The sequence below is a fragment of the Mus musculus genome, chromosome 6 (genome assembly GCF_000001635.26).
Source record: "Mus musculus strain C57BL/6J chromosome 6, GRCm38.p6 C57BL/6J".
NCBI lineage: Eukaryota > Metazoa > Chordata > Mammalia > Rodentia > Muridae > Mus > Mus musculus.
Window position 1 is genome coordinate 61,253,156 of NC_000072.6, and position 15,431 is coordinate 61,268,586.

General features: G+C 39.7%; 1 protein-coding gene across 6 annotated transcripts in view; it reads left to right on the forward strand.

Moving 5' to 3' along the window:
* The window catches only part of Ccser1 (coiled-coil serine rich 1), a 1,202,904-nt gene that overhangs the window by 73,196 nt on the left and 1,114,277 nt on the right, over positions 1–15,431 (forward strand). The gene's annotated exons all lie outside the window — the stretch shown is intronic.

The following is a 15,431-nucleotide window of genomic DNA, read 5'->3' on the forward strand; positions in this document are numbered from 1 at the left end:
CGATGCTCCAGCGAGAGTGCTAAATTCTATTCTGTTCTAATTTTCTTCTCTGATAGAGCATTCCTGTTTAGGTTTCAATTGTTATGTGTGTTTTACTGTGTCGTTATGTAAATGCTTTTTGACAGATTTGTTATTAAGTGAAGAAAGATGAGTAGGAATGCTGGTTTTAAAAGCTCATAGGAAACGTGCCACGAATGAGTGTCCCGAGTGCTGTTTTCCTTTTCACATTAAATGGAAATGAATAGAAATCTATCAAAAGAAATGGGTTATGTAAAAGGGACTAGAAGTTACATCGGATTTTTTTCTAAGCACGTGCACCATTCCCTAGAAATAGGCTAAGAGTGGTTCTCAGCAGATGAAGCATCTGGTCCACAATAGGGTGGTGTTTTATCCTCCTTAATAAAGGTGTAATGTAGTGTTTCCTTTTAAAAGTAGCATCAATGTATCTTTCAGTTGAGTGAGCATGTAGAAATTCTCACAGGTCTATGCCATTCTTAAGCATGTTGTCCTTGACCTACTTGCTTATAGGAGAGAAAACTACTTTCTACTTCCATTGTAATAAACAAGGTTAGTTTGCACAGGTTTCTGTGTAATCTGACCTGTGTGAATTTCAAGAAAAACAAATATAGCTTCAATTAGAAAATACTGAGTAATACCTGTATATGGTCATCATGCTCAATTAACAGCTGATCTGCGTAATAAGCAAATAAACACTTTAAAAGTATATATGGTAGGGAGCATCAGATTGTCCTCACTACTAAATCTCAGAATAGCAAGTAAGGTACCTATGTTGAGGGTGTCTTGAAATGTTCTACTCTTCTGTACTGTATTTCATAGAGAAAACAGGCATCAAATACTGATGGGTGGATGAATGGCAATCACCATACTGGCTATAATAGCAGGTCAGACAACTGCCAATGATTTCAGGTTCCTGGCAATGATATAGCAGAGAGTGGGCATTAAACCTTGCAAGCCTTATGCCACTTTGTGGTTCACCAACAGTAGGTCTGCTTTGACTGGGAAAGATGAAGTAGGAGAGTAGGTAGAGGAAGAGATGTGGCCCACCCAGGTCTCATTGTTCAACAGGATCAGAAGACAGAGGCTGTGTGTTGTATGTGAATTTGTGTGCACATTTTGCACGAATGTGAATGATATTTTATGAAATATATTGATCAAAAATTCTGATGGAATCACTGTTTCTGAAAGTGTTGAGCAAGTTGGTAGAAAGGAACAGAAATTATTTTTACAATAAAAACTTCCTCTTTGAATTAGTAGAGGTCTCTGAATCAGCTGTGTCCACATCCTTGCAAGCTGATAGAAACACAAAATGTGAGGCCCATTGGTCGTGCAAACTTTAGATGCCTCAGTACAGGGGAAGGCCAGGGCCAAGAAGTGGGAGTGGGAGAGTGGGGGAGTGGGTGGGGGAGCGTGTGGGGGACTTTTGGGATAGCATTGGAAATGTAAATGAAATAAATACCTAATTTAAAAAAAAAAGAAACACAAAATGTAAGGCTTGTTCTAGACTCAATGTATTTACTGGCCACTACTGGATTCTGTCTCCCCTCCCCTCCCCTCCCTTCTTCTCCCCTCCCCTCCCCTCCCCTCCCCTCCCCTCCCCCCTCCCCTCCCCTCCCTTCCTCTCCCCTCCCCTCTTCTCTTGAGTGACTGATTTCTTCATTAAATGTACTAAAGAGACACCACTCTCGTGCAGGTGTTAGTGTAAATTTTTCTTTGTAAATAGTAGGATATGAGTGTCAAAGAACCATGCGTCATCCTCTAGGCTCCTTTATTTCCCTTACACCAACAGGCTAAAAAAGGAATAACAGTGTTAGGAGGGGTGATAGATCCAGATTACCATGGGGAAATTGGATTACCTCTTCACAATGGTGGTAAGCAAGATTATGTCTGGAGTGTAGGAGATCCCTTAGGGCGTCTCTTAGTACTACCATGTCCTGTGATTAAAGTCAATGGGAAACTACAACAGCCTAATCCAAGCAGGATGACAAAGGACACAGACCCATCAGGAATGAAGGTATGGGTCAATCCTCCAGGAAAAGAGCCAAGACCTGCTGAGGTGCTGGCTGAAGGAGAAGGAAATACAGAATGGGTAGTAGAGGAAGGTAGTTATGAATACCAATTAAGGCCACGTAACCAGTTGCAGAAACGAGGATTATAAAGTAATATGAATGCCCCATTGTAAATTTACAAATGCGTTTGCAATTGTACGAGGAATAGTTATATCATGTTAGGCGTATTTACAACCTTCTTATTGTTTCATGTGAACATGAGATATTATTTGTGTCAAGTTGACAAGGGGTGGATTGTAGTGGCTATTCCTGGTTGTCAACTTGACAATATTTGGAATGAACTACAATCCAGAATTGGAAGGCTCACCAGTGACCCTTATCTGGAGGCTTGGAGATCCTTATCTGGATCTTGGTTTGAAGATCTTGAGCCATAGTGGCTATGGATTCCAGAAGATTGAATCTTCGAGTTTAAGGAACACACCTTTAATCTGGGCTATGCCTTTCATCTGGGATTAAAGGTGTGGCGGAACACACCTTTAATCTGGGCTACACCTTCTGCTGGAGACAATATAAGGACATTGGAAGAAGGGAGTCTAGCTCTTGCTCTTGCTCCTTCGCCTGCTTGCTGCGTGAGACTGAGTAACTGCTAGATCCTTGGACTTCCATTCACAGCTGCGACTGAACAATTGTTGGGAATTGGGCTGCCGACTGTAAGTCATCAATAAATTCCTTTACTATTTAGAGACTATCCATAAGTTCTGTGACTCTAGAGAACCCTGACTAATACAGATCTAGACTAGCCTCTCATAACACAAAAATGAAATTTGATGAGTCATTTCCAAATTGTTATCTTTTTCTGAGAGGAGGAACTGGGAGACTCTTTTTTTCCAGTATGTTCTTTGTTGATACAGGAACATGAGTTGGGGTGTTAGGGTTATCTTGGGGGCCAGAGATAAAATTTAAAAACTAGGACAAATATGGTGACACATGCCTTTATTTCCAACTCTTAGAAGGCAGAGGGAAGAAAATCTTTGTGAATTCAAGGCCAGTGTAGTCTATATAGTATGTCTGAAAGACACCTGCATTGAAGTGACATGGTTCTCCCTCAGTAATACACTAAGTTCATTTTTTTTCTAAAATGTTGTCACAATTATGATAAATATTATGTCTTAAAATATTAGTAGTATGGTTTTGTAAAAATCAAATAATTCTGCATATTTTTAGTATTTGAAATCTAATATCTATGTTGTGGTTTATGCTTATTCTTGAAATTCTTAATAGAATGCTACATTTATTTAATATGACAAAGATAAGTAGAGTTTAAAGTCTCAAATAACAATATATTTTCCAGCAAACATTTGATTTAGTTGAGTTTAATGACACCTTTTAGCTGCAAACGTAGCTGAGAAATTCCTATGTATACAACTGGTTTTAACTAAGGAGATTTGACATTTCAAGGTGCCAGTTGTAATGTATATTTGTATAAAAACATGCTGAGGAGCTGGGCAGTGGTGGCGCATGCCTTTAATCACAGCACTTGGGAGGCAAAGGCAGGCAGATTTCTGAGTTCGTGGCCAGCCTGGTCTACAAAGTGAGTTCCAGGACAGCCAGGGCAACACAGAGAAACCCTGTCTCAAAAAAACAAAACAAAACAAAACAAAAACAAAACAAAACAAAACACCATGCTGAGGCTATAGGGCATCTTTTGTTAATTTCTTTATTAATATTTATTTTGTTTTGTCTCTTTATTATGATTCATTATTGTTGTTATTGTTAAAATCATCATCTGTATCCCAACTAAAGCAGCCTCAATTTACTCCATTTCCACTTTACTCCAGCAAAAGGTGTAGCCCAGATTAAAGGTGTGTTCCGCCACACCTTTAATCCCAGATGAAAGGCATAGCCCAGATTAAAGGTGTGTTCCTTAAACTCGAAGATTCAATCTTCTGGAATCCATAGCCACTATGGCTCAAGATCTTCAAACCAAGATCCAGATAAGGATCTCCAAGCCTCCAGATAAGGGTCACTGGTGAGCCTTCCAATTCCGAATTGTAGTTTTAGATAGATATTATTTTTTCCACAGATACTAAGAGCAGCCAGCCAGTAAAATCATTTTTCGATTTTTTCCCCATCTTGTAGAAAGCTTTGTGCACTGAATCACCTAATTCATTAAGAAAATCAAGGGCATTAGCTTCTTTAAGTTCGGAATATAGTTTCAACCATGGGTCTTCAAAATTCTCTGAGCTCCCAGGAGGGAGAGAATCTGTAGAGGTTTCAATAGTTGAAAGTGCTGGTGGATCAACAAGCCAATTCCAGAATTTTAAAAGATTCATCCTTGTACTTCTGTTACTCTAGAACCACTCCTGGTACCAACTTCTGTATTAGTCAGGGTTCTCTAGAGTCACAGAACTTATGGATAGTCTCTAGATAATAAAGGAATTTATATATAAGGTCTAAATAACTTTAAACATCCCACAGTCTTTACATATTCTTAAAATTTCAATCTCTTTAAAATATCCATATCATTTAAAATCCAAAGTCTTTTTACAATTAAAAGTCTCTTAACTGTGGGCTCTACTAAAATAGTTTCTTCCTTCAAGAGGGAAAATATCAGGGCACAGTCACAATCAAAAGCAAAAGTCAATCTCCAACCGTCCAATGTCTGGGATCCAACTTACGATCTTCTGGGCTCCTCCAAGGGCTTGGGTCACTTCTCCAGCCATGCCCTTTGTAGCACACGCATCATCCTCTAGGCTCCAGATGCCTGTAATCCACTGCTGCTGCTGCTCTTGGTGGTCATCTCATGGTACTGGCATCTCCAAAGCACTGCATGACCCCTTCAGTCCTGGGCCATCAATTGCAACTGAGGCTGCACTTTCACCAATGGCCTTCCATGGCCTCTCACAGTGCCAAGCCTCAGCTGCTCTGCTCAACTCCTCTGGTTGGAGTTCATGAGCTTCCGCTAGCTCAGTGACTAGTAGTGAGTTGACAGGCATCCACATGCAGGAAGGTCATCCTGAGGACTCCCAGTTACAAAGCTGCCAGCCAGGACACCTGTCTTTAAGGTGCACAGTCAGTGATCTTTCCAAGATAACCTTTGTAAAAGATTTCTGCTGACATTTTTTTTAAGGGTGTAACATACAATGAAAAAATAAAGGATAAAAGTTAAGTCCTAAGTTAACTGACCCTCCAGCTTCCTGTCACAGGTTACTGGATAGAGTTGGCAGTGGGGCTGGTAATGGCAAGCAAAAGCTTAATATACACAAAACAAAACAAAATACAATTTAAAATGACACTAATAAGAATACCTGACAGATACGACTATGTTAAAAAGAGATTAGTTTGGGGGCAGCAGTTAAGAACACTTGTTGGTTGCAGAGGCCCTGGGTTTATTCTCTAGCACCTATATAGATGTTTGTACACAGCCTTTTACAAACTCTAGTTCCAAAAGTTCCAATGGACCTCTCTGGCCTCCTTGAGTACCAGGTACCCACATGGTGCACATAGAAACACATAAGCAAAACATGTTCACAGATAAAATAAATGAATCTTATATAAGAGCACATATGTATTTCATATATATATATATTGTAAAATTGGCCTCAACAGATTGCCTTCTGGACACCTCTTAATTACTAATTGGTGCAGAAGGGACTGACTTGTATAGTAGTAGCTGAGCAAGCGAGAGAGAGCAAACCAGGAAGCAGCTTCTGCTTCAGTTACTGCCTCCAGGTCTGCCGTAAGCTCTTTGATGATGAACTGTAACCTATAAGCCTGAGAAACCCTTTCCCCCTCACGTAGCTTTGGGTCAGAGTGGATTATTACAACAGAGGAGTAGCCAAAACAGCCAGTGTAGCACTTCTGTCAAATGCCTGCACCGTGGAGCTGATAGGAGCCCAATGCTCCCGTGAGCATCGTTTTCTGACTGGAGCCCACGTGACTTGTTCTTTTCTACAAAAGAATGTGTATAGCATTTCATATTTATTACCTTGCTTTTAACTTTGAAGGGAATGTAGCTAATGATAAAGGATATTTAATGTGGTTTTCTTTAAGAATATTTATTGTGGTTTTAATTTTCTGTGACTTTAGCTATCATTCTTAGATCTTTCAATAACAAACATATCTAACAATGAAACAAAAATTGGATCTGATAGACGTCACCATTTTGAAGTATATATCCTGCCTCAGAATAATGGCAATGTGGCCCATTTTCTGTGCTCTGTATCCACCTCTGGTCATCATGCTTGTGTTTTCGAGACAGTGGTGACATTGATGAATCACTTTAATTTACTTGGCAAGCGACAGTTTTTTTAGATTATCTGTAAGTGCCAGCTTGAGCTGCCCCTGAACATTTCAGGTATGTGCCTTGTCTGAAACACAGTAACTGACTGGATCCAATTTGGATAGATTCTTTGAATTTGGATAGATGTAGAGAAATATTTGGATTTTTTATTTTTCCTTCATTTATTTCTGCTTTTTAATGGAAAAATCAATACCAATGAAAATATGCAAATTGAATTATTTGATAAAACTTCTTGTGCTATAATTTGGCACTTTTTTATTTTTAGAGTTATTTTAAAACTAAACTTACATAAATAGTAATTTTGATAAAGACAATGCTATATGCCAGGTTACAGAATCAAGGATTCTTTGTTTTGCCAAGAGCAAATTATAGATCAATGGTTGATTTGAATAGTTTAGGCTTTAGGTAGAGGACAAAAAAAAAACATATATATAAGCTTTCAACATATTGTTTAATTCTCATGAAAATATATTTACTGTTATAAAACCTCAAAATTGACACGGAGGGGGGAAAATCACAAATAATGTGGTTGCAGTTCCTTGAGCTTACGGAAGTTCCATCCTTTTGGCATGCTCAGAAATGGCATTCTGGTAAGGTTGAGAAGATCACTGTCCATAAGCATGTGGTATTGTTACAGCATCTTTTGTATTCAGCCTGTTTATAAAGAACCTTACCAATGATGCTGAGACCCCCGGCAGCTCTGTTTGCAGGCAGGTACTGTGCTAGGAAGTGCACTATACCATGAAAGAAGCACTCCCGTCCACCGGACACCTTCCCCTGTCATTTCAGGGCTGCAGGAATTTCACAGAGATTAGATAATCTTTCACCTTCTCATCACCATTAAATTGTAAGATGTACCTATTTTATTTAAAAATCATAAAACTAAGACAATACCTAATACATACTGTTTAAATCTTTATGGGATAGCTGCTTACCATTTTCCCTACAGCAGGCTCATATAGAGAGGAAAGAAGGTTAAATGTTAAAGTCTTGATTATTTGAACTGAGCTAGTAAAGAGCAAGAATGAACAAGCAAAGGAAAGGCATCGCCTGTGTTATGTATATAGCTCGACTGGTCTTGTTAGAAACAAACATCTCACTGTCTCACACAGTAACATAGAAAGAAGTGAAAACAGTCAGGCAGGACAATTCCTCTCTGAAGAAAAGCTGCACCAGAACCCAAACCAGGCTAGCAAGCATACTGGGTCCAAGATGACTTCTGTCTTTTGTTCCTGATTTAGTGGCAATTATGTTTCATTCTATAGATGGGAGCTTGACTTCATAATCTTACGTGATTAATAATCAGCCCAAAGGAGAAGAGGAAGGAAGGTCCAGGAAATCCTTGCTGGGCTGGGTACCTTTAATAGAAAACAAAGAAAAAAAAAACAATTTCTTATTGTACTGAGGCGTTTTCTATGTTTAACTGAGCAAGCCAGAACTGTACATTAAATGTATAAATTGAAATGGAAACCATTATATATTCTCTCTATATATTAGAAAATATTATATATTATAAACTATAAGAAACTAAATTATTTTCTTAAAAGAAGCTATAACTAGGTCAATTGAAATTTAATCAGACACTTTCAATACCACCATCTAACCCAAGCCCAGCCTGCAGATGAAATCAGAGCAAGTAATGAAGGGTGGGTCTGCTTTGTGTGTATGTGTTTTGTATTTATAATTTTATTTTAAAGTATTTCTTACAGTAATAAAAACATGAAAACATGGGCTATAATACACCACACAATAAGAAGAGATGTTTGGTAGAGATTAGACGGAAATAGTTATTATATTTATACAAGAAAATATAAATGCTTCTTATAAAGTAAATATGTAGACTAAATCTCAGAAGTGGCTTGGTTTTTTTTTGTTGTTGTTGTTGTTTTTTTGTTTTTGTTTTTGTTTTTTTTTGTTTTTTTGTTTTTTGTTTTTTTTTTTGCCTTGTAATATTCTGGCAATAGTTCAGGTGATTTCTCTCCTTGAGAACAGAGCTACTTTGGCTCAACAGAACAAGATTCTCAGGCTGATGGAGTAAAGAGTGTTTGTTTGGGTTTGCGGTGTTTTCGTGGGTGGAAAATCTTATGAGTAATCACTTTGAATTAACAGAGAAAAGCTTGGAAAAACCTTTAGCAGTCTTTTTTTTTTCTCAAAGGAATCCATTGTTGCCAGTGTGTGTGTGTGTGTGTGTGTGTGTGTGTGTGTGTGTGTGTGTGTGTTTGCATATTTGCTAACATTGACTGCCGTATTCAAGTATCCTGGACAGGACTTGGTCACACACCTGATTTACAGAAGCAAAGACACCAGTGTGCCTTCAGAATGTCTCTCCTCTCTCTGTTTCTCTGTCTGTTACCGTTTCCCTCTGTCTCTGTCTTTCTTTGTCTCTGTCTCTCTGTGTGTGTGTGTGTCTGTCTGTCTGTCTGTCTGTCTATTTCTCTATATATCTCTCTTTTCATTTTGTTTTTAAAAGTATACTCTAAACATTGTCTTTGAAACCTCAGCCTTGACTTTTGCTGTCATGTCAAGCGAACCATTCCATGTGAAAGGTCTCTGACGGCTTCTTCTGCCTGGGAGAGGGTGGACTAGTTCTTATTTGCCATAAACCCTTGAGGGACCAGGAAGTCCTGAGGCTGGGAGGAACAAGCCTGGAGCAAGCGTGGGGGCCAGACCTGTTCAAACCCGGAATGCTCATTCTGAGATTGGCAGGATTTGGATCACTCTCCCCTTGCCATGGGTCTGCATGATCTGGTGCATGTAGCCCTGTAACCCCAGCCCTGACCACATCAGAGAAGGTCAAGTAGCCAGTAGGCAGGTTGAACTTCCTTTCTCCTTATAAAGTCATGTCCAGCAGCACCTGGAATCCCTCCTCATAAACATAAGGCGTCCTGGCCCTCGCCAATGTTGTCTAGCCCTTAGTCAACCTTTAAGTGTTTAAATAGACTCTGTACCTCTCCCTCCTCACCGCACCCCCACTACCCCCCCCCCCCCACATTAAACTGAACCAGTGTTCCAGAGCTGTCCTGGGTTGTGTCTTCTTTGGTCACTCACTGAAGACCAAGCCTGTAGCCACCCATGCCAGGCTGTTTCCCTTCCTCTAGTCCAGGCATGTGTGCAACAGGCCTGGCTACCCTGAGGGGCAGAAGCAGACCTACTTTGTGTCCAGTTTCCCCTACAGGCTGGAATTCATTCCTCAGGAAGTGCTTCTGCCCTGGGTTCTTTAAGTAGATATTTCCTGTCAGCTGCAAGGAGTTGTTCTCATTGTGGCTGTTTGCAGCCTCTTCCTGTCTAAACTCTAAGTTAAATAACTCCATCTTCCCTTTAATCTCTAACAAACATTTCCTCTTAATATGTGGTGTATTATGCCCCATAGTTTTATTTTTTTATTACCATAATAGATACTTGAGAAAATTAAATTATTAAAACAAAGGGAAAGCAAATAAAAAGCCCCCAACCAAAAGCAAACCCACCATTCATTGCCTGTTCTGATTGCATCTGCAGACGGGGATTAGCTTAGATGTTAGTACTGAAAAGTGTTCGGTTTAATTTAAATTGACCTAGTTGTAGCTTGTTCCAAGAAAGTAGTTGGTCCACTATTTGGTCTCACTAATCTGAGTTTTCTTTAGGGGCAAGTTCCCTGCCATTGAGTCATTGGTGATCAGGGGCAAGGGTGGTTAGGCTGAAAGCACAGGTCACAGGAATTGTATAAACTGTATCCATGACAGATAACGTGACTATAAAACATCTTGTCCAAACACTCTGAAGTGGGGAGAGAATGCTATTGATGGCAGTGTCTGGATAACTTGTGCAAACTCTGTGTCACAGGCTTGTCTTAGTGATGGAATTGATGTGATCACAGAGGCAATGCTAAGTAACTCCAGCTTTATTTAATGAGGTTTGGTGGTCAGGAGGATGAATGGGCAGCCCTGGTGAGAATACACAGGCTCCTGGAGACTATCCAGGAAGATACCAACAGATAGGCAGGTCCTCTGGCCTTCAGTTCCTACTTGGGTCCTCATTAGCATATTAAAAGAGAGACCTGAACAAAAGCCGTGACATTTAAAATGGCCTTTGATCCTTTGCAATCTTATATGCCCTGTAATTAAACTTCTTTTCTTGTCTTTCACCTGATAATTAGTGCCACCACATTTAAACTTTCTCATTGGTGTTCACAGGAGTCATGTTCATGGTTCAAAGGGTGAGTCATTTCAACAGCACTCATTCTGTTCTAAACAGGAGCTTGGTCTTGGCTAGATGTAGGTGCTATGAAAATTTGATTTTGCACGTGGTTTCCAAGTGTAAGTGGGAAATGAAAGGTAGAGTAACAGACTGCACTGCTAACCATGCCTTGTTTATATTGTTATTTTTGACTTTTTAATTTTCTTTTTTTAATTAGTTATTTATTTCATTTACATTTCCAATGCTATCCCAAAAGTCCCCCACACGCTCCCCCACCCACTCCCCCACCCACCCACTCCCACTTTTTGGCCCTGGCGTTCCCCTGTACTGAGGCAGATAAAGTTTGCACAACCAGTGGTCCTCTCTTTCCACAGATGGCCGACTAGGCCATTTTCTAATACATATGCAGCTAGAGTCAAGAGCTCCGGGGTACTGGTTAGTTCATATTGTTGTTCCACCTATAGGGTTGCAGATCCCTTTAGCTCCTTGGGTGCTTTCTCTAGCTCCTCCATTGGGGGCCCTGTGATCCATCCAATAGCTGACTGTGAGCATCCACTTCTGTGTTTGACTTATTTAATTTTCTAAGTGCTTTATTGAGTAAGTACTCAAGAGTATTCACCACATTGTTTTCTTAAAAATTATTTTTTCCTGTTATCCACTTATATATCTCCTATTCACGTGTATCTTTCTTGTTATATCTTTCAACATTAGGATGCTTCTGAAAAGATGCTTTTCATATTTACTTTTACTTAACATTTTTTTTTTCATTGAGTTAATTATAGGTGCATGTGCAGGTGCTGTGTCCAGATTCCTCGAATCTTTGCCCAGGTTCTCTCCCTATCACACATTATTGCACTCAGGATACTGAAATGATTACCATGGTATATCAAATGTCCCAATTGTACTATCCTTTCATGTGTTCTTCTAGGCATCTGCTTTGTTCTATATTGTTGCTCACAAAATAGACTTGTGCCCTCACCATCAAAGTACAGATAAGGTTGAAAGTCTGTCCCATCTAGGTCTCCTCCTGGTTCCTTATGTGATTCTGCTCATCTCTCCTTTGTCTCATCCCCTCTAGACCCATGTTTTCACTGACTCCTTCATTTCTAAAATTGTAGTTTATTTGTATGTGACCTTTGACTTTGCAGTCCTTGTGTGTTAGAAATAATATGCATTTTTAAAAATAGATTTTTGAGTAAGAGGCAGAGAATATAAGTGAAGACAACTTCATGAGCACCAGTTCAAGATAAAATAGTACTTCTTTGTATTTTAGCTTATATGGAGATGAGTAGTCTTCATTATTTTTATTAATTTAATCAACCTGACCTAACTAAGTGGTTTAGATTATAGCAGACTACAAACAGGAAGGGCATGTATTAAAAATATGGACTAAATTAATTTTTTTCATGGGTGGTTATGTGGACCTTTGGAGTGTAACCTACATTTATTTATTTATTTATTTATTTATTTATTTATTCCTCAGCCTTGGCTGTCCTGGACCTTTGGAGTGTAACCTACATTTATTTATTTATTTATTTATTTATTTATTTATTTATTTATTCCTCAGCCTTGGCTGTCCTTGACTTATTTTGTAGACAAGGTTAGCCATGAACTCAGAGAGATCCACCTACCTTTGCCTCCTGAGTAGCGGGGGTGGGGTGGGGTATTAAAGGTGTGTTCCACCAAGCCCTGCTTGGATTGTAACATTTAAAGAGGAAAGTGAAGATGGAGATAAACAGAGCCTGGAAATTTGTCTTGAGCTTGTGCTCTCACCTTCATAGACCAACTAATTCAGCAATTTCAGAGAAATGACGTTCATCTACATGATATAAAAACAAAACAAAATGAATTTTACTGTTTTGTTGAGTACTGTCTGCATTTTGAAGTACAAGGCACAGTTGCCCAGTGACACACGAAGCAGCCTGAGCAACTCCCCTAGAGGTTTATGGACCTGGCTGAGCCTCTTTAGTGCTGAAGAGAATTTCAGTATGAGCCATTTTATGAAGCACTGTGGGAGGCTTTATTGGCGATCTTTAACTAAGGCTTACTTATAAGGGCTAAGGGAAAAGTAGTTGCTCAAAAGAAACTAACATATACTGGGAACTTGGTGTGTGCTTCTCAAAGGGCCCATCTGTCTTAGTCATGTACAAGGTTTGGGCACTGTCTGGGACCTAAGGGGTACCAGGTAGGATTGCACTCCACAAGGTAGAAATCTAACCCACAGGGACACAGGAAGCTAAGATATGCTTCCTATACACCGTTTTATTTGAGTTTCCAAGCAACGTCTTTGAAAAGGATTGAGATCCTACTCAAGGTCATGTACATTCAGGCCTTATGCCTGGGTCACTTCTGTTTTAACATAAAATAGCTGTCCATGAAGGAACACTAACTGTTTGCCAGAAGCCTTAATAGAAAATAAATTGTTAGCTACCTTGGAGTTCTGGATCTCAGCTGGTGCAGGACATCAGTCAGACTACAGGTGACAGTTTCCTTTCCCTCTCATGTCCCCAGTCTCCTGTCTTTCTGTCATGCCTCACTTTGACATATGATTTAAAGAAGCTTTTTCAGTTGATGTCCCAAACTGCAACATTTTGTTTATGTGGCTTTTCAGCTCATCTGTCCTAGAATGGAAATAAACAAAACCCATATTCTTTATAGTTAGACCTTTATAGGATAACGAGGTTAGAGGATGTCTGATCTGTCTTTGTATCTCCAGGGTGTACCTGGAAATATCATGCTCTGACATGCCTCTTTACTGATGGTGAGCATGAGACTGGGGCATTATTTGTAATATTGCTCCTTCTCTTACCACTGTTGCAAGGCAGTAATTCCATCATTCATTGGTAAGGGAAAGGATGGATATTTTCCTCTTTTGAGTAACTTCATCATTCACTTATTGCTGCTAGGAGGTTTTATGTCACACTGAGTGTAGAGCCCATTTGATGAAGTTGATCTTATAGGCAGAGTGCCGACATTTCTCAGAAGACTAGAAAGAAAAGATCCCCGAAGTTGACCTATTGTGAGGGATCACTGTGGTTTGTGGTTTTCATATATTTTCTGTTGTACCTTTCTATTTTTAGTGCAGTGTGGGATTGCTTTAAAGACATATCCTAAAGGCAGTTCTTTGTATAGCATTTCCCAGGGTGCTGCATTGTACAGTGATAGTGGCTGAGCCTGGAGCTCTGGCTCTGCTGAAACTGAGTTGTGTGGCAGAAACTCTTTTAGATAATTTTTTTCTTTATAATGTGCCCAAGTTTGCTATTTATATATATTATGGTATATAATATATGCTAAATATATCTTTCTTAGACAGAGTCTTACCTTGTAACCCAGGCTGGCCAGGAACTCACTTTGTAGCCCTAGTTGTCCTTGAACTCTGTAATCCTCCTGCTTTCAGCCCCGGAGTTCTGGATTATAAACCTAAACTGCCATCCCCAGTTACCATTCACTATTCTTGCCTATTGTGACATATCTTCCTTCCCTCTGTACCTATTGTTTTAAATATTATGAGGAAGTAATTTTAATAGCACACACATGATATAATATACTTTATTTTATTCTTGACATAAGTTCTATTTTATACAGAAAAAAACTGTTTGCCTTTTTGCTAGTTGTTTGTAATGGTTGGATTGCCAGAGACACTTGTAGCCACTTCTTGAGCAAGTGAGTGATTGTTAGTACTTTAGTTACTGTGTTTATAATGACGCAGAAGATGACTGCCACATCCTGCTGTGTCTACAGAAGACCCATGGTAGCTCTTAGATCCTAATTTTCCCAGTGCCTCTCAGCATAGCCATAGGTGACTGTGTTTTCTAAGGGTGCCATAGTCGTCTAGGTTTTGCCCTGTACACACCAGCGACATTCTGTGCTCCTTATACATGTAAATTCCTAACCACAAGGCAGGCTTGAGGGGCTCTTCCGAACTTGGTCCTCTGTGTTCTGCTTTAACTCATCTGATGGATCATATTCATGAGCTAAAAGACTCTCTCATGATATCCTAAAATTACAAGGGAAGAAAGAAACCATGTTCCCGTCCCTATACTCGACTAAAGCTGAATCTAGAGAGCTGTTGTCACATTTGATTCTCACACAATCCTGAGTTATTATATTCCCTGTCTTGCTATTAGGAAACCAGAGGTTGACAGAATCTATGAAAGCAGACTCACATCATCCATTTAGAAAGGAATAAAACTAGTTTTCACTCTTACAGAGTGAGACTCTGAAGCTATACAGCCAGGTAATTGTGAACATCCCCTTCTGATGTAGAGCCTGCTCACTATGACATTTGCAGGGCCTTTGTCTGTGCTGTCTCTTCCCTTACTCCTGTCTCTGCTAAACCCTGTGAGATTGACACTTTTGATAAAAACATCTGAGACTTCAATGGTAGATAAGAATTAGTCACAAACACATAGCTGTTCCTGTCATCAACTATTAAACTCTATTTCCCCCTTCTTCTTGAATTCAGGAGAGAGATATACTTGTGTTTTGACCCACCTCATGAGAATGGACATACCCGTTCTTGTCCTTGGCTTTGAAATACTTGACAGTTTCCACTTTCACTTTCCTGGTCCCCTGAACTGACCTGTAATGTGGCTCAGCACTTGGAGTTCACGTGGAAAGGTAGAAAGTAGCTTGGTTATCTGTTAGCCATCCCCATCTCAGCTCTGAATCCACGGATGAGAGTGGAAACATTGGATTCCAGCCTTAGGAAATGTTTCAGGAGAATGACCTAGGTTGTACCTGGTGTACAGTACAGGGTTTCTCTTAATCTTAGTAGGTAGAAGATTGTAAAAGTGGGTGCAGAAAGAAAGTTGAGAACAATTTTATTGAAGTTTGAGAGGGGATGGGAAACTCATAGGGCAGGTGAGCTGGAGACCTGGCTAGGAGGAGGAGACGATGGAAGCCCTGCATTTAGAATTAGAAAA